Source organism: Herpailurus yagouaroundi, unplaced genomic scaffold (genome assembly GCF_014898765.1).
Source record: "Herpailurus yagouaroundi ecotype Mexico unplaced genomic scaffold, PumYag 206, whole genome shotgun sequence".
Lineage (NCBI taxonomy): Eukaryota > Metazoa > Chordata > Mammalia > Carnivora > Felidae > Herpailurus > Herpailurus yagouaroundi.
The window spans coordinates 7,682,093-7,706,560 of NW_024412437.1; the positions used below are offsets into that span (position 1 = coordinate 7,682,093).

A 24,468-nucleotide genomic window follows, 5' to 3' on the forward strand; every position below is an offset into this window, starting at 1 on the left:
TCCTGTCTTGGTGAGGTCACAGAAACTGCTCGACTCAACAGTGACATCCTTTCCAAGGTACTTTTTCTTTATCTTACTCACTTTTATAGTAGTCCTAGAGGGTAGGAGGACCAGGGGGATTGTGCCCATTACAGAGACGAGCAAACCATGGCTTGCAGGTAAGTCACCTTGACCTCGTATGGTCAAATATTTAGTTATTGGCAGAAAGAGAACATGAAAGAGACTTAGAGTTATTCTCGAGGACTCCAGCCGTGCCCCAGAGGAGGTATATATATAGCTCCAACAAGGAATGTTTATTTTTCTTCCTTTTTTCTTAATTAATACCTTGGAGAGTGGCTTAGTTTGGACTACTATACCACATTACCATGGACGGAGTGACTTCTCACAGCTCTGAAGGCTGGTAAGTCCAAGATCAAGGTGCCAGCAGACATGGTGTCTGATGGGAGCCTGCTTCCTTGTTCACAGACGGTGGTCTTACTGTAGCCTCACTTGGTGGAAAAGAGAGGAAGCTAGCTGTCTCTTGTCTCTTCTTATGAGGGCCCTAATCTAACCACCTCTGGAATACCCTATCTCCTAATACCACCATATTAGGGGCTAGGATGTCAACATATGAATTTGGGTGGGTGGCAGTGTGGGGGGAGACACAGACATTTAGTCCCTAACAGGGAGAGAGAAAACTTACAAGCACATTCTAGTTGATCCACACCTTAATGTTACCTGGATTTGAAGTCAGAGAGATGGTGGTTAAGAGAAGGATGAAACCCACTGTTGCTGCTTTTGAAGATGGAGAAGGGCCTATGAGCCAAGGAACACAGGTTATCTCTAAGCTGGAGAAGGCAAGGAAATGGGTCTCTCGCCAGAGCCTCTAGAGGGAACTCGGGCCTGCTGACACCTTGATGTTAGCCCAGTGAGACCCTCTTCGCACTTTTGGTCTCCAGAACTGTAAAATAATGAATTTGTTTGAAGCCATTAAATCTGTGATAATCTGTTACAACAACCGTACAAAACCAATACAGATAGATAACATTCAGTCTGGTAACTCTGGCTAAGCTCCCATCGGTCATGTCCAGAGCATATCTGGAAATTATCACGTTGTGCCCATGAATCACCAAACAGTGAAAAATGGAGAGCTTCTAGGATTTCCCTGCTTAGCTAATTTCCCTGCGGCCGCTTAGAGAACCTCTCTTTGTCATGGTCACATCAATATCAATGAACCTGGACCCTCTCTGCTTCCCTCTACCTTTTTAAACAGTAGTTCCCCTCTGAGGCCAGTGCTGGGTTCCGGGGCCCCACTGCGGAGCACATAGACAGGGTAACGGCTGTGCCGCGCAAGTGAACTCACGGCTCCCATTTATTGGCAAAATGCAGCTTCAACAAACCGCTAATAAAAGAAACCACAAAGCCCAGGGCTCCCCAAGGAGATCAGGACCACAAACATCAGCCAGGAAAGTTGGGTTGAGCCTGCACATACTCGTACTGAGACTTTTCTACCTGCCTGTGGGCAGAGGTCATCCTGGTGTGATGCTACTTTGGATAGTCGAGTACAGGCTACAGGTGATCGTGGCCCCATCTGTGAAACTCACAGGGAAAAGCCCCAGCAGAGCTGGGCCTGGGAATGCAGAAGACTCCAGGTTGGAAGGCCATGGAAACTGTGCGTGAGTCAGAACTATGGAAAGGCCCTGATGCTTGGCTATAAACCAGAGGATGCCTCCTTGCTTACTTTTTCCTTTTAAGAAAATACCCAGTTTCATAACAATGGTCCTGATTAGTATCTGACAGTGGGGGTTGTCCTTGTTCTCAGCATAACATAAGAAGAGCCCTGATCTGCTTCCCACCTCTCCCCCTTGTAGGTTCCCTTAGCCTCACTGAACTCCTTTGAAAAGGGGAGATGATAATAGTGAGCTTGTGGTAAGTTTTGGAAGATTAATGGGTCAGCAATTGAAAAATGACCAGCACATCATGGACCATCCATAAATTTTAATTTCCTTGCCTCAACCCTTCCTGACTCCCACCAGATTAAGCTGTATTATCCATATTGGTCCTGATCCCCCAGCTAGGGTCTAGGCTTCTGCCTTCAAAAGTGACTATGATTAGGGGCATCTATGTGGCTCAGTCTGTTGAGTGTCTGACTCTTGACACAGTTTGTGAAATTGAGCCTACGTTGGGATTCTCTCTCTCTGCTCCTCCCCTGCTTGTGCTCTCTCTCTCTCTCTCTCTCTCTCTCTCTCTCTCACTGTCTCAAAATACATAAATAAACTTTAAGGGCACCTGGGTTAAGTCAGTTAAGTGTCCAATCCTTGATTTTGGCTCAGGTCATGATCTCACCATTCATGGGGTCAAGCCCCATGTCAGTCTCTGTGCTGACAGCTCAGAGCCTGCGTGGGATTCTCTCTCTCCCTCTCTCTCTGCCCCTCCCCTGCTCGCTCTCTCTCTCTCTCTCTCACAAAATAAATAAACTTTAAAAATCTACAACAGGAGATTCCACTTCCACAGTGTTCCTTGGCCCTTATTTAGCCTTCTGATCTCCAGTCCATTAGCATTGTTTCTGTCCCCAGCAGCAGGGACACAAACTGCACCTTATCTTTGGCTTTACAAAGAACGTTATTTCTTTACAGTTCTTTAGACTGTTCCCTCCATGTCACACGGATGGCATTTGGGAAGCTCTTTACTGAAGATTTTTTTCTTCTGAAATGCTGTTAGTGTTCAGGCATTCAAATCCTCATGCCCAACGTCATGCTGTAAAAAGATTAGTTCACTGAGTCTCCATAATGCATTCCTTCCCTCCACGCATGTGTGTCAGAAGGATACCATGATGGTTTAATCAGGGAAATATGTCCCAAAGGCTTTTACCTCTAGGCTTCTGGTGACCCAAGGCTGAGATGATGGAATGCCATTCCCATCTGATAACTGGTTTCTTGGCTTAGGTGAAACCAATTTCTAGAGGGCAGAAAGCCAAGTCCCTGGGCCAGGCCCTGAACAAACATTTCCTTCCATTATGCTCAGTTGTCCAGGAAACCCAGTTACTGGGCTAGAAGTGAGTCCTGTTGGTGCCTACGATCACGGAACAAGAACGGAAGCCTCGTAGTCTTCTTTTAGCCCAACAAATGATGCATTCTCTGAACTCTCCCAGATCCACCAGAGGTAGGGAAGCATCCATGGATAGGAGGAATTCCTGAAGGCCCTAGAACCGGTATGGGTGACTCAGGCAAGATCTGCTGTGATTTTGGTTCATGGTCTGGCTCTGATCAGCCATCTGTGGGACCTTCTCAGTTTCTCCTCTGAAATAGCAAGGGCAGGATCCAATGATCTCATGGTCTATCCAACCTCTTAGGACTGTCTATTCCCCATTTCTCCCACTTTTAATGTTATGGTGATGTCTTTTTATCCCAAGACATGAATGGCATGGCAGCAGTAATTAGAAAAATAGTATTGGTATATTATCTGAAAATTTTTTAATGTTTATATTTATTTTTGAGAGAGAGACAGAGTGTGAGTGGGAGAGAAGCAGAGAGAGATGGAGACACAGATTCTGAAGCAGGCTCCAGGCTCTGAGCTGTCAGCACAGAGCCCAATGTGGGGCTCGAACTCATGAACCATGAGATCATGACCTGAGCCGAAGTTGGATGCTCAACTGAGTCATGCAGGTGCCCTGTTATTGGTATCTTATTACATGTATTTTATTTTTCAGTGCTAGCTATTACCCTTTACATGAAAGTACTTCATGGGACAAGTTGAAGCCATTAGAAATAATGTCTATTATTCAGTCAGTGAATATTTGTTTAGTGCTACATTGGGCTGGGTCATTGGGCACAGGACAAAAGACAGAGCATCTCCCTTAAGGGATTCACCTTCTAATGGGAGTTGACAGGAAATAAACATGAAAATAATAATAGTATAACGAGGGCTCTGGGGAAGAAGAAGTTGGGTGATTAGGGAGGTACCTTGCCTAAGATGAGGGGACCAGGGAAAGTCCCTCTAAGGAGATGCCATGTAAAGACTGGAGGGAAGGAAATGGCTGTACAAGGAATGAAAGTGCATGGGCCTGGGGTGTTTGAAAGACTAGAAGTCCAGAAAGATTAGCAAACACCAGGCCACTAAAGCCTTGTAGACCAGGGTGAGGAGTTTAGTTTTAATTTGAGGAATTTTACAATCTGACTTCAGTGATGTGAACTGAACTATTAAATTCCAAAAGAGTCCACGCAATCCTATAGGTAAAGTAAAACAATTTATAATCATATTTCAGTGGTAATCCATGGGGGGAGCATGGGTGGCTGTTCAGTGGACCAGAGTTTCATTCCTGGTTAATTTGGCAAGTCAGTCTGGGAGGGCTGAGATCCAAGAAAGTGCCCTAATGATGGAAGAGGTGGGGTGGGTGAGCTGGAGTGGAGAACCACAGGCTCAAGGAGCGCTTGGGTGAAGGAGTGGAAGGCAAATTTGCCTGGCAGAAGCCTGGAGGAATGATAACAATCTGGTGGAGATAGATGGGGGGTAGTCTGAGGACCCCAGTTTTCTGAAATAGAGGATGAGATTGGGCAGCTGGGTGGCTCAGTTGGTGAAGTGTCTGAATTCGGCTCAGGTCATGATCTCACGGTTCGTGGGTTCGAGCCCCGCGTCGGGCTCTGTGCTGACAGCTCGGAGCCTGGAGCCTGCTTCGGATTCTGCGTCTCCCTCTCTCTCTGTCTGCCCCTCCCCTGCTCATGCTCTGTCTCTCAAAAAATAAATAAATGTTAAAAAAATGAAAAAAAAATAAAGTAGAGGATGAGAAGTTTGTAACATGAATTATGATCAACCCAGACCCCGATACACACCTTTCCTCATTCCTCATGTGCAACTTACACACGGGCGACTGGCCCGAAATTAGACAAGAGACTGATTTCCACTCATGGGAGCCTGACCTTGCTTTTCCCGCCAACTCTTGCCGAGTTAAGAGTCAACATATGTTTGTCGTTTTTCCTTCTCTCAACAATATATAATCTTCTAGTCATTTCCTACCTATTCTCATTTCCATTAGAAAAATGTTTGCTTTGTTGGTTCGTTCTGAAAAATAATATTTAGAATGCTTTTTAAACAATAGTAAGTAAATAGAGTCAACCTTATTCCTGCCAGTCAGGGATTATTCTTAATATTTGATGTATTTATTTCCAGTTCTTTTATGTGCATATACATGCCTTTATGGATTCTCTACCCATCGTTGGAATAATATTGCATATTCACTTTTGCACTTGGATTCGTTTTCACCATGGATGATTTTCTCTATCACTGGTATGACTTAGACGCATTAGTTTCACAGCTGATAATATTCCTTTTTAAGGGCACACCAGTATTTATTTAACTCTTTCCTTATTATTCCAGTTTTAAAAAGTCATTGGGATTTGAGACAGTTGCTACTAGGTGATATGTCTTCTTCATAAAAAAGTCCATGGACTGTTGCACCAAACCTTCACCACAGCCCCTACAACCGGGTACTGCTTTTCAATTCACATTTTACAGATGATGAGACGGAAGCTTAGGGAGGTTTGGTGGCTTGCACAAAGCCATCCCAGCTAGTAAGAGGTGGAGCCGGGGCCATTATTACTTCAGGGAATATGCTCACCTTTACACATGTGTATCTGCAAACTGTTTCTCGAAAGTGGAATTTCTTGGTCAAAGGATATAACCTTTTTTTTTTTTTTTTAATTTGGTCTAAGGTTCAAGTGTGTACTCCCAAACTGCTTTAGAGAAGCACCCCCAAACAATAAGTAGTCGATGAAGCTGTTCACGTTGTGACCTCCCCACTCCAAAGACTGATACGATGGGGGTTTATTTTGCTCCTTTTGATTGTTCACCAGTGGGTCTGAGCTTCCTTTTGTCCCTGCATGGCTACCTTCATATTCTTCTTCAATGAACCATCTATTTATGTCCTCTCCCTCCTGTGGTCTGGGAGTTTTTCAACAAATCTGGAAGGTCCCTTTGTATACTTAGGGTATTTTTCTTTGCTTTGGAATATTTGTGTCATGTTTCATTTTGTTTCTGAGTTTGCAGCTTGCCTTTTAATTACGATGTTTTTATGCGGAGCTGGTATTAGCAAGGTTTTTTTTCTATAAAGGGCCAGACAGTAAATATTTTAGACTTTGCGGGCCATATGTTCTCCATCACAGCTACTCAACACTGCCCGGTTGCCGGAAAACAGGGATAGATAATACATAAATTAATGGGTGTGGTTGGATTTGGCCCATGGGTTGTAGTTTGCAGACCCTCGATGTAAAAAAAATTTCTAATCTTATGTTAGAAAATCCACCAATTGCTCCTCTTTGAGATTTTCTCCACTGCTTTTATACTCATATAACCCAGATACTTGATAGGCACTTCCTGGCCTGTAGAGGTTGCTGAAAACTGGCCCAAACTCTGATTTTGGTAGTTGGTAACAGTTCAACATCTCACTTCTTCTAGACAGAATTTCCTCTTCCCCTCCACACACATTATGATGTCTTTTTGTTGTTGTTGTTGTTTTCAGGTGGGGGTTTTTTTTTTTTCCTCGTTCTTTTTTGCCTTCAATCTCCCTACCTTATTGGAATTTCAAGGAAATTCTCTTTGTCTCCCGCTGAGCAATGTTTACTACTCGGCCTCCTCTCTCGCCTCCCTCTCCACTTCATGAACTTTCTCCAACAAATGAGTTCCATTCATCATTGGAATTGTGGTGAATAAAATTTTCCCCATCTCATTATATGTAGACAAACGAAACCAAGCTCAAGATCAGAGATATATCCATCTACATTTTATTTTGGCTTCTTTTTGTGCATTTAACTATTTAGCCCTTTTGGTCTCTGTATTGTGGTGGATGCTTTGAGAAATGATGCCAACTTTATTTCCAATGGCTAACCACTTCTTCCAAAAATAGACTTTGGTATATATAGAAGAGTGAGTTTGTGATTAAATTTGGCATCCAAAATTAGTGGAGAAAGAATCATTAAATAATGCTGGGGCATCTTTTCTTCATTCTCTGCCTATCAGTTCTACCACCACCATGCTGTTTTGATTACAATCTATTCTAATAACCCTAAAAAATGTCCTGGCTACTTGTACTATTTCTGCTTCCAGATAAATGCTAGATTCGCTTTCTCAGGCATCCCTTTAGCCCTTACCATTCAGATTTTTATTAAAATTAGTTAAATTATAGTATAATATAGGAAGAATGTGTACCTTTGTGCCATCTTATCTTCTGCCCAGGAATATATATCCAAACCTTATTTTGGATTTTTTTTAGTAAGTTTTTTTTAGTATTTTATCATAGTTGGTCTCAAAAAAATTTCTTTATTTGGACTGAGAATTTAGAAATTTACTAGCTAGGGATTGATGCTCTGGGAACACGATTTACTCGTGTTTTCATGTGTGATTTTTTATACCAATAACCATTAATGACTGGATCTCATATTTCCTTCTTAAAAAAGTATCCAGAATTTTTTATTGAGTTTTTGTTCTCTCTTTTTCATATTGATCATTTTCCTTTCTGGATTTTCTCACTCTCTTTATCCAACTGTATTCTTACAGTTTCTTAAGTTTGTTCTTTTTAAAAAAAAAATGTTTATTTTCAGAGAGAGAGAGAGAGAGAGAGAGCATAGAGGAGGGGCAGAGAGAGAGGGAGAGAGAGAATCCTAAGCAGGCTCCACACTGTCTACACAAAGCCCAAGGGGCTCCATCTCATGAACTGGGATATCATTACCTGAGCCAAAATCAAGAGTTGGGCATTTAACCAACTCAGCCACCCAGGTGCCCCTGTTCTTAAGTTGGTTTATTTCATTTATTACCGTGTCAAGTCTATGATTTTACTATCTCTGAGACAGACATTTCTAACATTGCGAGTTCTATTTCTTTGGAGGTGTTTCTCTTCAGTATCCTCTATATTCTCTGTCCATTGACTTGGTTCTACTCCAAGGATGCAAAAATGACTTGCACTCTGTGAAACAAAAGAGCAAACCAGGAAGAGAGAACAAGTTAAAATGGAAAGATCGAGAAACAAAGAGCTAGTTTTTTTCACTTGTTTTTAATTCAACTTCCTATGGAAGTAATTTTCAGAGGCATGCTTTTCCTTTAGTTCTCAGGATACAGTTCTGTTTTCTCTGTATTGATTATTTGTCTCCCACAGGCATGATGTTAATTTTTCCCCCCTCTCTGCACTTGTCATAGAAGGAAGAGAGTTCTGTACAAAAGCAGTGTTTTCAAGCAGTTTCAACATTGGAGTCTTCTTAGACTCTCCTGCTGTTCACTTCTGGGCTGGTTGAAGCTGTATCTTAGCTGGAGGATAAGTTCAAACAGTGAATGAATCCATAAGCCAGTCAGTAGTAAGGGGGCACATTCCCCGAACCCCATATCTAGAAACATGGTGGAGATCCCTGCTGAGATGTTTACATCTGAGGTTCCCATATCTAAGACTGTTGTGCCCTGTCAGCTCTGGATGGTGGCATTTGATAAGTGCTTCCCTGAGATGTCAAAGATATACTCCATAGGGCTTTGCAGCAGGAATGCAGAGCCCCGGAAACCCGCCAGAAGTGTAGGAGGCGAACATACTCTGCCCTACAAATCTCGTTTCCAGGGACAAAAGATGCAAGCAGCAACTCAGCCTGTGACTCAGTGATTCCCAGCTGTGTGGGTGCTAATCATGTGAATCCCAAAGGTGAACCATGGGCCACAGGGCATTGAGTATTGGTCTTGAATAACACGGGAGTTTGGTAGAGGCCAGAAGGACCACTGAGTGGAGGTCATACTGTGCCTCTTTGGGATCCAATAACAGGCATGGTAAGGTTAAGATGGGTGAGGGAGAATGAATAAGGAAGCACCACATACCCACTTTGATCTTCTTATCCAGCAGTAAGTCATTCTCCTGAAGGCAAGTATCACATTGTGGTTAAAAGCTCAAAATCGGCCTCTGACGTAGTAACTTCTATTAGTCAGCCATGTTGGTTCATCTTTTCACCAAGGCATGGGGAGGAGTACCAGCGCACTTGGTTGCCTTTAGGCAGGGCCATGTGACTCGTTGCGGCCAATGGGTTATGAGTAGAAGTGATGCATGTCATTTCCAGAACATAACTGCTATTGAGAAACTCTCTAGCATTCTCTTCACTGCCATTGTAACCAGAGGGCTATGTTCCCAGATTTTGAAGCTTCAAGATGGTAAAGGCTCCCTCAGTCTAGGTCTTTAATTATGTGGACCTGTAGTGTACATGAGAAATAAACTTGGTTTAAACCATGAACTTTGGGGACTGTTTGGTGGGCTTTGAGGATTATTGACCACCATGGCATAACCTAGATTATTTTGACCAAAACAGTGTCTTATGAACTGAGTGATCATAAGTCACTCTCCAAACCTAAGTATTGATTTCCTCATCTGTCAAGTAGAGAAAATTGTGGCATTTACCTTGTAAAAGAGATTTTTAAAATATTGCCTGTAAAGTGATAACCAATGTGTCTAGCATATAATAAGCGCATTGCAAATGTTACCTCTTAGCTGTATTTGATTCTCCAGAAGGTAGAAAGTAAAAAGAATATTCTTCTGTCAAAGTATCTCAACTCACATCTGAAAAGAAAAATCAAGAAAGAGAGAGAGAGAGAGAATCCTTTGGACACATATTTCATGTACAGAACAACTAATGGGCTCCTCAAGAAAACAACCAGAACTTTATTGCCCAAGTCTCACATGCCAATGTGTTCAAGGTCCCATGAGATCTGAACTACTTAAACTATTTTCAGATAAATATATGAGGAGAATAAGGGTTCCAACTAACTTCCCAGGAAAACATTCCCACATGCCAGTCTTCTCTCTCGTCATTATATTCCAAGATGGTAGGGTAGACCTCTGGGAAAGCAAGAATGATTTCTGGAGGCTCTTTTCTATTTTCTCACAGCAGGGAGGGAAGCTGACTCAGGGTGTGGTGTCCCTGCCTGCCACACATGCTCCTTGGGGTGTCACAGCATACCAGAGGTGTGGTTGGGTGAGTATCACTCCACCCATGGGGTGTCTACTTGGCCAAGCCTCATATGACCCAAACTCTCATAAACAGGACTGTGCAGTGGCAGGAACGATAGGATACATTTAGTGTCCTCCACTGTCTCCCTCAACAGACTGTTGGATGTATCTGCCAAGGACAATTTGACGTCAATAAAACCCCCTTTCTAAGCAATTCCTTGAAGATCTCCTAGTCAACTATTCCCCTGGCCCAAGTAGGCTTCTTGGATGAGGCCTGACACCATCACAGCACAAATAGGAAAGTTAGGGACAGCCTCACACTGAGGCTGCAGGGTGCTTCCCAAGCATCACACCCAGGAGAGCCAGCCTCTCGACAGGTGCTGTTTAGGCTTGTCCCAAATATAATCACACAGTGGAGTCACCAATGTCCCAGGACAATTATGCAGCCCTTTGGAGCTAGTGATTATAGTTGAGCTCAGAATCCAAGCTCCTTCTCCGGTAGGGATAATAGTGCAAAGAACAGTTTTTTCCAAACTCACATGTAGCCTCCAGAAAAAGACATGAACCTCACATTTCCATCCAGGTGGTGTTGTTAATGTCCTTCCCTGACCAGTTTATTCTCAATGAACACAACCGTGAAATTTTTTCTAGCAAGTGAACATCCAAGGAAGACTCACCTTAAAGATCAAAGGAGACAGAGCCTCCCTGCAAAGCTGAGAGCAAAGCCATATGTATATGTCATGCATATTTATGACATAGATGGACACATTGGACATTGGTGACAGATAGATAGGTGTGTGTGTGTGTGTGTGTGTGTGTGTGTGTGTGTGTACAAAGCCTATACTTAGAGATCTATCAAAATAACAGAGTCAAAATGTAATAGGTAGACCCCAGGCAGGGTCTTTTCCAACTTTAATTCAAAGGGAGCAACATATTTTTGGATTCCTTACAAAAACAGGACAAATGGTACTATTGTCCTGATTCTATAAATATTAGCATTGGAGGATAACATGAAGACCCTCTATTATCATCCATCTGTACTTTGATTTTTTATAGTCTTGTGTCCCTCCACTCCTGTCTTCATCAGGGGTAGACAGAAAATGGTTAACTTCTGCCAGCAGCCTGGACCACAGATTGGAAAACCTCATCAGTTAAGACCAGGAGGCCCTTAGATGTAAGACGCTGCAAACAGCGAGCCTCACTCCAATGGGACAGTAGGTTGAGGGGCCTGAGAAGGAATATGGGAGGAAGATTCATGGGACACTTGCGTACTTCGGGATGACCCTGAGTCTGTTGGCTGTTTCCCTTCCTCCCTGGAAGAAGCTAGATTCACACTATGATAATTTGGGGACATTTAAAAGAATGTAGCTAACCTTATTTTCTGTGTTATGGAGTCAGTGTTCTTTAAGCCTCATTAGAAAATCCAGAAGCATCCTGGGAAAGCAGAGTGAACAGGATCTACTTTTTAGTTTATCAGTAAAATCCTCCTTTTCTTACCTCCAAGAAGCTAAAACATAAAGTAGTAACTATAGCCTCTAATTTCTCTGAAGATTCTATATTAAGATCATTTGAATCTACAGTTGACAAACCAGTGATTGTCACTGACCTCTCGATAGCTTGTCTTCGAGATAAACAGAACTGGATTCTTCCTTTTAATACTTTATTAATGTTTAAATTCCTGAAATGGATTTCTATAATTCATAAAAGTCATAAAAAAATCCCATGTAACCAGCCTCCTTTGGTCCAATACAGTCATTCCCCAGGCTCCCTCTGTTGTGTAAACTCAGTAAAAAGTTTGATGGTATTTCTTTCCTGAACTTTTTGTCGGTTGACTTTATGGATGGAGCCGTGTGACATACAATGTCTTGTGATTCACAGCTAAGAGAAAGCATTTCTATTTAGATAAGCGTTTAGCTACACTGAGCTGTTGCAGATAAGGTACACATTTTCAGGGGAAGAGTATTCTTTGACTTATACAGGGTATCATCCATCCACAGTTAAATCCCCACATTATAAATAATGCACACTGATCACCTAGTGTGTGCAAAGAAACATTTGGCTTCATATACTTCTCCTATAATACTTTAATATTTCATCTATTTCTGTCTGTTCTCCATCAAAAAAAAGCGCCATTATTTGAAAGGAAACATTAAAAAATAATTAAATTTTAAAAAATTTTTAATGTTTATTCATTTTTAACAGAGACAGAGAGAGAGAGAGGGAGAGAGAGAGAGAGAGAGAGAGAGGAAAAGTGCTAGTTGGGGGGTGGGGGGACGGAGAGAGGGAGACACAGAATCCGAAGCAGGCTCCAGCTTCGTGCTGACAACAGAGAGTTCAACGTGGGGCTCGAACTCACAAACCATGACATCATGACCTGAGCTGAGGTTGGACACTTAACCAACTGAGCCACCCAGGCGCCCCTAAAAAATTTTTTTAAAGCGAGCAAAAGGCAAATTTCCTCATCCTCCGAGCCCCTTCTAGATCTGTAAAACTGCAGGGAGCTGTCCCGTCAGTCCTGCTCACCACCACCACCACTTTTCAGGGGATGATAAATCATTTATTTCCACACTGAAACTACAACTGACAACTGCTGAGAGTTTCTGCCAGAGGGTGTGTCATAGCCAAAGGCAGTCAGAGTCCCTATAGGAATCTAGTTCTCAGACCTGGGGACCCTGAGATACCACTGGAATTTGCCTACAGGCCAGAATCAATACCAACAGAATTCCCAGTGGAACGCTCATGACTTCCTCCGGACTGCTCCCTCACCCTGCTCTAAAAAGTGCTTCTTGAAAAAAGATGCTGTGGATATCAATAGAGACCCTAGAGCTGCTCTATCAGTAATCAGGCAGAATCTGCAGCCCTCATGGCAACATGCTTGCATTATTTCTCTCACTTTTTATTTTAAGATTGACGAATCAATCCTTGTAGTTCATAACACTGTTGGAAATAGTTGCTTTTAACATGCACCCTCCTTTATTAAGGGTGCTTATTGGCTGACGCCCTATTTTCTCTATTTACTTTTACTTGACATTCGGTCTTTAAGAAAGTACATGGCAACCCAAAATATCACCGTCGCAGAATTCTAGGCAAGTTTTAAGACAGGAAAGCTTGATTTAATTTGCTGTTACATCAATTTAATGGATGAGAAACATGTTCCTTAGATGGAATGAGTTGCAGAAAGAAATCAATCAGAGGATTGATGGAGAAACCAGATTGCCTTCCAGGTCCCTCCAAGTTAGTGGAGTCACAGAGTGGTTTTATTGTTTAGTTTAGAGGAAATTCCCACTATATCAGCAGGAAGATGTAAAAAAAAAAACAAAAATGATAATGCTAAACAGAACTTTTTTCTTTAATAATCTGCATTTTTTTTATAATCTCAAAATCAAAATTACCCAATTTGGGAAGACTTTGATAATTTGTACACATGCATACAACGAAGGAGAGCCATATGGTGATATAAAATGATTAGTACTCCAGAGAGGTGAAACACTGAAGATAAATAAAGGAAGGCTTTATGGAAGTCAAGCAACTTGGCTAAAGTTTTGAAAGAAAGGAGAGACTTGGAATCAATCCTAAACTCTCAGCCCACAAGAGTTGCGAACCAATACTCTGCTGAGGTATACAACAGGTGTAATACCACAGGCTACAGCTAATAGTACACACAAAATAGCTTCTTTGCTTACCCAAGCGATGCTAGTTTTGACAGGGTAGGATAGCAGAATAAAATAATAGAGTGGAATAGAGTGGAGGAATATGAATTGCCTATGTTTACACCTGATTTTCATACTCAGCTTGGCCAATCTGAAAATGTGTTCTCCAAGATTGCATTTTTCACTGGCTTCTCCTCCTTTTTGTCAGAGTTCCCGAGAACGATATGTACTGCTTTTTAAATGCATAGAACCCATTTTTCAAATAAGACTGGTTTGTTGTTGTGGCTTGGTGTTGAGCAGTAGAAGTTCTTTATATCTTTTGGACGTTAACCCCTTATCAGGTATATCGCCTGCAAATATCTTCTCATTCGGTAGGTCGCCTTTTGTTTTGTTGATGGTTTCCTTTCTGGCGCAAATGCTTTAATTTTGACGTAGTCCCAATGCTTGATTTTTGCCTTTGTTTCCCTCGCCTTAGGAGACAGATCTAGAAAAACATTGCTATTGCCGATGTCAGAGTAACTGCTGCCATGTTCTTTTCTAGGATTTTTATGGTTTCAGGTCTCATAGTTAGATCTTTAATCCATTTTGAGTTTACTTTTGTATATGGTGTTGGAAGGGGTCAAGTTTAGTCCTTTGCATGTAGCAGGACAAAGAAGATGTGTAACACATACACACACACGTACGTATATACACATATACACACACACACACTGACACACACAACAGAATATTACACAGCCCTCAAAAAGGATGAGACCTTGTCATTTGTGACTACATGGATAGACCTAAAGGTTATCATGCTAAGTGAAATAAGCCAGAATGAGAAACACAGACACCATACGATGTCAGTCATATGTGGAATCTAAAAAACAAACCCAATGAATAAGAATACATACATACATACATACATACATAAATGGAGCGAACCAGATGTAAAACAGAGGTGTCTGGCTGGATACTCATGTTGTAACTAAAAACGATACTGCCATCTCTCATTGACTTTTAATGCTTAGAAATGCCTGTCCGCAAGGTGCATATGGACACCTCGTTTGGGACTCTGCTTGGACAGACTCTTGCTAGGAGGATGTAGCCACACCCTCCTTTGCAACTGTCACCCATATGCCATTGGTGGATAACTCTCAGATCTACCTCTCCAGGCATTGTATCTCTGCAGAGTTTCAGGACTACATCTGACCACATGGCAAACATTGAACATCACCATTTAGGGTGCCTGACAAGCATCAGCGTCTCTAAAACGTAAATGAGGGTGGCTTCACAAGGGGAGTGAATGCCCTGAGACGTGCATATCAAGGACGAGTCTGCAGTCTGAACAACAGCCTCATCCTTACCCTCTCCTATGACCCCCTGAAGGTCCATCGTCTCCTCCTACTCGTTCTTCTCCAGGCACACGGACCTTTCCGTTAGTTTAGTAGTAAGTCCTCCTTATTCCAACCCCAGGGCTGACACCTGCAGTTCACTCTTTCTAGATGCTTCTTGGATTTTTGCATATCTAAGTTCTGATCAGCACATATATCTCAACTCAAATGCCAGGTCTTCCAAGAGGATTTTTCTGACCTAAAGCGTTCTTCTTTCCCTTACTTTTATTCTCTGTCACTCACTAGACCCTGTTCTGTAGTCTTCAGTATCTAAAATTCTTACTCATTTTTTAAATGATTTATCCAAAACCCCCTCCCCGATCCCCGCCCATGCAAGCAAGAGCTTGGCCTGCCTCAGTCACTACTTCCCTGGAACAGCATTCGATACATAGTAGGCATTCACTAAATATTTGCTGAATGAATGAATGAATGATTGAATGACACTGTGAATGAATCATCATCCCCTACAGATCTGTCCTTCCCATTATTTCTCTTCCTCAGCAAATATTACTGCCATTATCCACTTACTCCAACTCAAATAAGGGTTCTTCCTGGTACTTCCTCCTTCCTAATGCCATCATAAGGCACCTGGGTGGCTCAGTCGGTTGAGTGCCAACTTCAGCTCAGGTGCGAGCCTTGTATCAGGCTCTGTGCTGACAGCGCGGAGCCTGGAGCCTGCTTCAGACTCTGTCTCCCTCTCCCTCTCTCTCTTTCTGTGTCTCAAAAATAAACATAAAAAATTAAAAATAAAAAAGTAATAAAATTACCCCCCTCCTCCAATTTTCCTCTGAAATACTTCTCAAATGGACGTCCTCCTCATGGCCTCCAGGTCGCTGCCCTAAGCTGAGAGATTTCTCTTGGCTCACCATGATGATTGGCCCCTCTGATTTGAGTCCCCCACTCAGCCGAACCTTTCCTATTCACCTTCTAGATCGTTCTAAAAGCTCATTTTGGTCCTATCAGTGCCTTTCTCCACAATCCTTCAACAGCTCCTCATTCTCTAGGGATAAAACGTGAACTCCCTATTACGTCCTGTTATGTCGTTCATGAGCTGGGTCTTTTTTACCAGTCCAGCCTCTTCTGCCATCTCTTGCTTATGAACTTGAGTCACAGAGCACACACTCTCCCTCTCTACTACCTGGCACCCGTGTTCAGATGATCTCCTGCCTGAAATGCTCATTACATGTGCAGAGAACGTTTGAATGATAAATTGCTACCAACTAGTAAAGGCTTAGTTCAAGCATTTTCTAACTTGTCTGTGCCACATCCCATCTCACTTCCCTTATGGGATTTTTCACACTATTACAGTGCTCTGTTTTTCAAGGTTATTGTCTTCTCCCAGGCTATGAGGTCTTGGAAGTTCTGTGCCTTCTTCACTTTCATATTCTTAGAACCTAGCGTAGGGCCTAGAACTTAGAAGGAGCTTTGAAAATTTTGTTCTTGTTGAATTAATAGGTAGAGGGATGTCAGTGAATCTACGGGAGATCAATGTTGTGGTGGGTTTTAATCAATTACAATCCTCTGGAATTTCTTGTTGACATATTGGCTTCTGACTAGAAGCCATTATTCAAATGTTGAAAACATTACATTTCCCATAAGAGCATCTGTTTTAGGCTGAGCATACATAGAGGGCTCTGGTAATCATTGCAGAATGTGATAAAGGAGGCCACACCCAAGCTCTGTTGGCTCAGAGCCCTCCTTACTATAGCCATGTGAGATACCATTTGAACGGGATTAGTCTTTCTCATTTCTTATACAGCACAGCCATTGACTTTTACATTTAAACAATGAGAGATGACTTCTCCAAGCCCTGATGACACAGCTGCTATGAGAGTTGCTCTTTCCTGTAAACAAAAATAAAATCATCGGTCAAAATACATAAGGTACCTATTTTCAGTCATTGGAAGATGAATGTCCCTGGATTAAGATCCTTGAGATAAGGGAAGTGTATGAGATAAGCTCCCCACATTCAATGGGCTCTCTGCCAGGGAGACTTTCCCAAGCATGGCACAAAGAGGTAGAACCCAAAGAGCCTGGCAGTCCTGCTGAGCTGAGGGGGCAGAGATCAGAGTCAAGGAATACTAATGTGGGGCGCCTGGCTGGCTCAGTCGGCCAAGCATCAAACTCTTGGTTTCAGCTCAGGTCCTGACCTCACGGTTCCTAAGTTCAAGCCCTGCACGGGGCTCTGCACTGGCAGCACAGAGCCTGCTTGGGATTCTCTCTCTCTCCCTCTTTCTCTGCCCCACCTCACTCATGCTGTCTCCCCCTCTCTCAAAATAAATAAATAAATAAATAAATAAATAGGTAGACAGATAAATAAATAAATAAATAAAGGAATACTAATGCAAGTAGAAAATTTCAGGGCAGGGTTCTAGAAAGGGTTAAAGTACATGTGGCAAGGGGGAGTGAGGAATGGTACAAGTGGCCTGTGTAGGGTTCTGCACGACCTTATTTAGCCAAGGGCTGGGCTGCAGATTTGCTTGGTGAGACGCTGAGTCCTTACAGAGAGAAGCTACTTCAGTATTAAGAATGGAAGGGACTGCCCCTCCCCCCTCTCATGCTCTGTCTCTGTCTCTCTCTTAAAAGTAAACATTTAAAAAAAGAAAAAAGAATGGAAGGGAGACTCTAGGGGTTACATAGTACTGGGAGACACTGAATTATTGTTATACCCAGAGTAGAGAGATATTATTAATGTCTCGTGCATGCTATTGGATACCTGTGAGGCCATTCCTTAGGAATAAGGCCCGTGATCTACAGCAGGGATCAGCAAACTACGGCCTGTGGACAGACCATATGTTTTTGTAAATAAACTTTTCTTGGAACACAGTCATGCCTAGTAACTTATATATTTCTATGGCTGCTTTCATGCTACAGTGGCAGAGTTGAGCAGTTGCAACAGAGACAATAGAGCTTACAAATCTAAAATATTTATTTGAAATATTTATATTTTAAGAAAACTTTGTCAATTCATGTGCTACAGTAAGGACAACTTTAGATTGCCCTAAGAAAGCCTAAAGTGAAGCTCCAACAGGATCGAGGAGAACATCTAGTATATTATTTGCTTGCCAGGGTAAAACTTAACACCTTTTAAACCAGACAATATAATCCAGCCTCCTTACAATGTATTATACATAATATTCATCAAATGACTAAGAAAAATGCTAACCATGCAAAGGAAAGGAAAATGTGACTCATAGTCAGGGAAAAAACAAAAACAAAAAAACAGGCAACGGAAAGTGATCTCAAGGTTACCCAGATGTTGTAAATAGCAGACAAGGACTTTACCATAGGTATTAAACGTTTGCTTAAGAACTTAGAGAAAACTACAGTCTTAATGACTACCAGTCATAAGAAAAAGAACCAATTGGGAATTCTAGAACTGTAATTTTAAAAAGCAAAAACAAAACATGGGGAGGCATAACAACACACTGGATTTAGAGGAAGAAAAAGTGAGCAACTTTGAGTACAGATAAATAACAATCTAAACTGAAGAACACAGAGAGAAAAAAAAAAACAAAAAGATTGAGATACATGGAACCCAAGTAGCTTGTGGGAGAATACTAAGGAGTCTAATATATATATATATATATATATATATATATATATATATATATTTGGTATCCCAGGAGGAAAACATAGCATATGAGAAAAAAAATAAACAAAAACAAAAACAAACTAAAAAAAAATTTTTTTTAATTTAAAAAAACTAAAAGAAAAAAAAGCCTTGAAGGAAAAATGGTCAAATAATTTCCAAATTTGGTGAAAAACATCCATCTATACATGCTAGATGCTGAGCAAACTCCAAGCAGGATAAATACAAGGAAAAGCCCTCCAGGGCACATCACAGTCAAACTTTAAAAACCAAAGATGAAGAGAAAATCTTGAAAGCAGCCAAACAAAAATAGCATGTTATGCAGGGGTGACTGCCAGCACAAATTTTGCCAACCTCTCATCAGAACAGCGGAGGCCAGAAGACAATGGAATGACACCTTTAAAGTGAAAGAAATAAAAAGGGTCATTGCATATGATTTTTTTATGCAGGGAAAACATTCTTCAAAAATGAGGATAAAATAAGAATGTCAAGAGAACAACATTACAAGAAATACTAAGGACTTTCTTCAACCTAAAGATGAGCAAATACAAGACAGAAGTTGAATCTACAGAAAAAAGTGCACAAAAAATGGTACCTATAGGGGTATATCATAAAATATCAGCTATTTTTCTTTAATTTCATTAGAAGACAAATAACTATTTACAACAGAAATAATATCCAATCTAGGGTTTATAACATATGTACAAGTAAAGTATAGGGAAAAGGATTAAGGGCGTGGTAACTGAAATTATTCTGCTATCAGGCTCTTGTGATGGTTAATTTTATGTGTCGATGTGACTGAACCATGGGGTGCCCAGACTGTGATTTCGGGGTGTGTCTATGAGGGTGTTTCTGGATAAGATTAGAGATGGAATGTGTGAAGGCAATTGCCCCCGCCGCAGTGTGGGCATCACCCAATCCACTGAGAGTCTGAATAGAACAAAAAAGCAGAGGAAGGAGAAATTTGCCCCTTTGTCTTCTGGCCTACCTGTTTGAACTGGGACCATCAGTCTTTTCCTACCCTCAGACTGGGATTTATACCATCAATTCCCCCTGGTTGTCAGGCCTTTGGACTCAGACTAGAATTACCCACCTGGTGTCCAGTTTACATTCAGCAGATGGTGGGACTTCTCAGGCTTCACAATCACATTAAGCAATTCCTCATAATAAATCTCCTTTTATATAAACATGAGTTAGGTTTCTCTGGAGAATCCTAACTAATACAGTTCTTATATTTATGATGTATGGTAAATGAAGTGGTATAACACTAATTCTAACTAGACTATCAAAATAGAGGAAGTAAAATAGGTAAGTAAAAGTATTCAGCCAATCCCAGCCTCACCACAAAAAGAAGAAAAAAGAACACAGAAAGAAACAATGTATAGGACAAATAGGAAACACATAGCGAGATGGCTATGTGTATGGTCTCAATAATGATACTAAATGTGAATGGCCTAAATATTCAGAGTAGAGGGTGTGCTAAATTGTATAGAAAAGCAACACCTTACTATCTGCTATCTGTGAGGAACTCATATAGATTGCCTATATTTTAAATAGAAAACAAACTGAGTAAATACTGCCAATAAATATATTTATACTCTCTCAAAACTTTTGTATCAATTTATTTGCTTGGCTTGTTTATGACTTCTAAATAGAGAACTAAAGTGTGCTGTATAAGTAGGTAGGTAGGTAGATAGATGATAGATAGATAGATAGATAGATAGATAATTCCCTCCTGCCCCAAACATGAATGAGTATATTATTTGGGATCTTTCTCTGTCTTCCAAATTCTTTTTTTTAATATTTATTTATTTATTTATTTATTTGAGAGAGAGACAGATTGAGAGAGAGAGAGAGAGAGGCAAAGAGAGGGAGACAGATGATCCAAAGCAGGCTCTACACTGTGAGCGCAGAGTCTGATATGGGGCTTGAACTCATGACCATGACATCATGACCTGAGATGAAATCAAGAAATGGCCTCTTAACTGACTGAGCCACCCAGGTACCCCTCTGTCTTCAAAATTCTAATAACTCCTTTGTGGCAGCCCCTCAGCCCAACATAATATTTTTGTAGTTGTTGTTGTTTACATGTCTTATCTACCTTCCCAGATTATAAGGTCACTGAGAGTTCCAACACTGAATAAATATTTGCTGAGTGCTTATTATGCCAGGCACTGAAGATACAACTGGGAACAAGTTTCACCAGAAGCTTCCAGACTAGCGGAGGGACTCAATAAGTAAGCAGGCAATTACAATAAAATTATTATAAATATGGTAGATAGTTCATAAATAGATGACAGAATAAAGGAATGGGCAAATTTCCCCCATTTAGAAGTTTCAGTTTCCGGATTAAGTCCAACCAGAGCCTGGGCAATCTTCAGACATCTCCATGCAGTGGCAGCTAGCAGAGAACAAAGTAAAATATTAAGCAGGAACTAAAGCCCTTAATAGGATTTGCCCTGAAAACTTGGCATTTCATAAGGCAACAAAGTAAAGGCATTCTATCCTTTATTCCAATCGAGTGCTAGCAATATCTTTCAAATGCATCATATGAATGATAATGTCTTTGTTGTTCTTTAGCTTTAATTTAATTGTAAAGAAATGTGGTATCATGTTTTGTTCCATGAAGAGGGAAATAATCCGTGCATTATGCCAGCCAATAAAAACAACTCAATATGAGGTCTAAACTTCTGATTATCTCCATTTCCCTCAATTCTGGTTCTTTTTTGGAGGATTTGGCACTAAATCAAGCTTGAAACTTAATGCAGGTCTTATATAGCATTGCTACTATTGTTCATGTTGGAGGTAGGTATCCAGCAAAAACTTGAAAGAACTCCGATTCATCATGCTGTGGCTTTGGCAATAACCAAATTGCAAGAATTCAATATCACTTCCTCTAACAGTACCCAATGTCATAGCCTTCTTCTTATTATTATTATTTTTTTTAATGTTTATTTATTTTGAGAGACAGAGAGACAGAATGCGAGTGGGTTAGGGGCAGAGAGAGAGGGAGACACAGAATAAGAAGCAGGCTCCAGACTCTGAGCCATCAGCACAGAGCCCGAGGTGGGGCTTGAATGCATGAACTGTGAGATCATGACCTGAGCTGAAGTCGGGTACTTAACTGACTGAGCTACCCAGGTGCCCCAGTCTTTTTTTTTTTTTTATTGTTATTTTATTTTTTTTGAGAGAGAGAGAGAGAGAGAGAGAGAGCAAGGTGGGGGAGGGGCAGGGAGAGAGGGAGAGAGAGAATCCCAAGCAGGTTCCATGCTGTTAGCAGAGCCTGAAATGGGGCTCTAGTTAACAAACTGTGAGATCATGACCTGAGCCAAAATCAAGAGTCAGACGCTCATCTGACTGAGCCACCCAATGTCATGGTCTTACAAGGGAGAGACAGAGGCAATCAAACAATGCAGAATGTGGAATCCACTCATCTAAGCCCACAGCCCTGAATATTGTAGCAAGGGTATGTGGCTAACTCTTAAGAAGTCAACTAGCCTTTGTCAACTTTTAGCAGGGCTGTTTGTACCTTGTCTCAATGGAGACATTCTGTAAGCCTTTTTTGTGGTACGTTCTTCAATATAGCAAGCACTATCCTTTACTGATGGCCTTACCCACCCACCCACCCATCCCTCACCCTTCTATGCCAGCCTGCCTGGATTTTGTTCAACTGTTCATTCCTTCAGCTTGTGACCAAAGGGGGATGAATACTGATTAGTCTCACTCAATTGTATAATTGTGTGTATAATAAGTGATTGGCTTAGAAAAGGACATGTGGCCCACTTCTTACCAATGGGATGGAAGGGAAGTCTGAGAAGGGAGAGGTTTCAAGGAAGAGTTTCCTTGTAACTAAGAAGAGCTAGAAAGCGGAGGCCCCTTTCTGCCTCATGGCGATGGGTCTGTCTGCGACCCCTGAAGCTGTGGCAGTCATCTTTCAAGTGCAAGACGAGTTGGATAAGAACAAAGATGGTATTAAAAGATATGCTAAGATTGACAAAGCCGTCAGAAGGAATCCAAACCCTGGAAGACCATTTCTAAACAAAAGAATTAATCACACCTTCATTTCCTTATCCCAGGTCATTTTATTGTATGACTTTATAAACTTTTCTTTTTTTTTTAAGTAGTTTTTAAATGTTTATTTATTTTTGAGAGAGATAGAGAGACAGAGTGCGAGCAGGGGAGGGGCGCAGAGAGAGAGAGGGAGACACAGAATCCAAAGCAGGTTCCAGGCTCTGTCAGCACAGAGCCCAACACAGGGTTCGAAACCACAAGCCATGTGATTATGACCTGAGCCGAAGTCGGACACTTAACTGACCCAGGAGCCCCTATAATAAATCTTTCTTAATAAGACCATTGTGTCATGATTTTCTTTCCCCTGAGCCCTAAGGGATTCTGATACAATTCTCTTGCTGTCCATTTCTAGGATGAGCACTGATTCAGGATTGTAAAGGACCAAAGATGAAGAGGGGCTCTGATGAATAACATGTGGAGGAAAAAAGATTTAAATTACCATTGAACTGAAATCTAATGGTAACATCCAATGGTGAACTGTGACATCACCCCAAAAATGTTTTGTTCATTTGGGGATAATGCACCCAGTTAGCATCCCCAACTTTGCACCAGAACCTACAGGTCACTAGGCAAGAATAGAGTACAAAAGTTGAATCCTAAAGCCATGTAATTTCAGTAGGCCAGGAGCTGGTGCAAACTTCCAAGAGGGTAACCAGATTCCGCTTTTATCTCCTTAAGTTTCAAGAAGACACACTTCAGTTCAAAACTTAGCCTGATATTTGAGAACTAATTGCTTTGCTGTCCTTCATGCATAATAATGGCATTTTTAAATCAAAATCTTCTGTTCTCAGCCAATATAGTCTAAAGTGAGCAGCAAAGTTAGTTGTGAACCAAGCAATAGGACAAGACCAAATAGGTAATTCTGTAACTGTTTTTTTTGTTTTAATACAATCAAATAAATTCACTCCAACAGGCATTACAAAGTTGCCTATTATGTGATCAGTATAATGCTAGGTCCTATTACTGTGTGATTAATATAACATCTGAACACAACCTCTTGCTTTCAGAATTGTTATTGTTGAGAGGGAAAGAGGAAATAGGTCTGTGTTTAATAATTATAACTGGAAAGAAAATGGCAGTGTTATACTATAGTTCATTCTACATACCTAAGTATGAACAGAACAATGACTAAGTGATTGGTCATGAAATGTAATTGGTCAGGGAAAATTTTTGGAGGGTTAAGTGTTGAACCTGCAAATGACGTAGTGAGTATGGATTGAAGACCCAGACCTGGGCAGGAAAATCCATTTGGATAGGTACTACTAGAAGCAAAGAAAGCCAGGCACGGAGCAAGCCAATGGAGCGTCTTGCCTTGGTCTGCCAGGATGCTAATCCTCAGGGTAAGCAAACCCCTCTTGCTTCCGATTCTCTATTTTGCAGCTGAACCACTTCTAGTCTCTCAAATATAGCCCTGCTTGAGAGTATCCTTTAGTCCTTAAGAAGAGGGTTCCATATATCCTCTGTCTTTAAACCTCTTTATCTGCCCTCACTTGTTTACCTGAGTCTGCTGTTCCCTTCCCCCCTCATTCTCTCCCTGATACAGAACAAAACAAAACAGGGGTGCCTGGGTGGCTCAGTTGGTTAAGCATCTTCATCTTGGCTCAAGTCATGATCTCATAGCTCTTGAGTTTGGGACCTGCATTGGGATCTGTGCTGACAATGCAGGGCCTGCTTGGGATTCTCTCTCCCTTTCTGTGCCCCTCCCCAACTTGCTCTCTCTCTCTCTCTCTCAAAATAAATAAATAAATAAACAAACAAACAAACTTAAAAAAAACACCTCAATGTCCCGTCTTCTGACAACCCCAGCTTCATGGAAAATTCCATGGAGGCTTCATAAAG

General features: G+C 41.4%; 2 long non-coding RNA genes across 3 annotated transcripts; one reads left to right on the forward strand and one right to left on the reverse strand.

Moving 5' to 3' along the window:
- On the forward strand, positions 1-24,223 carry LOC121015358 (uncharacterized). The gene is made up of 3 exons (XR_005783790.1): positions 1-400; positions 20,668-20,795; positions 22,982-24,223. It is a non-coding gene; the product is annotated as an uncharacterized LOC121015358 (long non-coding RNA).
- LOC121015359 (uncharacterized) lies at positions 8,002-9,714 on the reverse strand. 2 transcript variants are annotated; one of them, XR_005783792.1, is made up of 2 exons: positions 9,475-9,714; positions 8,002-8,271 (listed from the first exon to the last, which is right to left on the reverse strand). It is a non-coding gene; the product is annotated as an uncharacterized LOC121015359 (long non-coding RNA). The 2 variants fall into 2 exon arrangements; XR_005783791.1 differs by lacking the exon at positions 9,475-9,714 and adding an exon at positions 8,821-9,010.
- Positions 24,224-24,468: the final 245 nt, after the last annotated feature.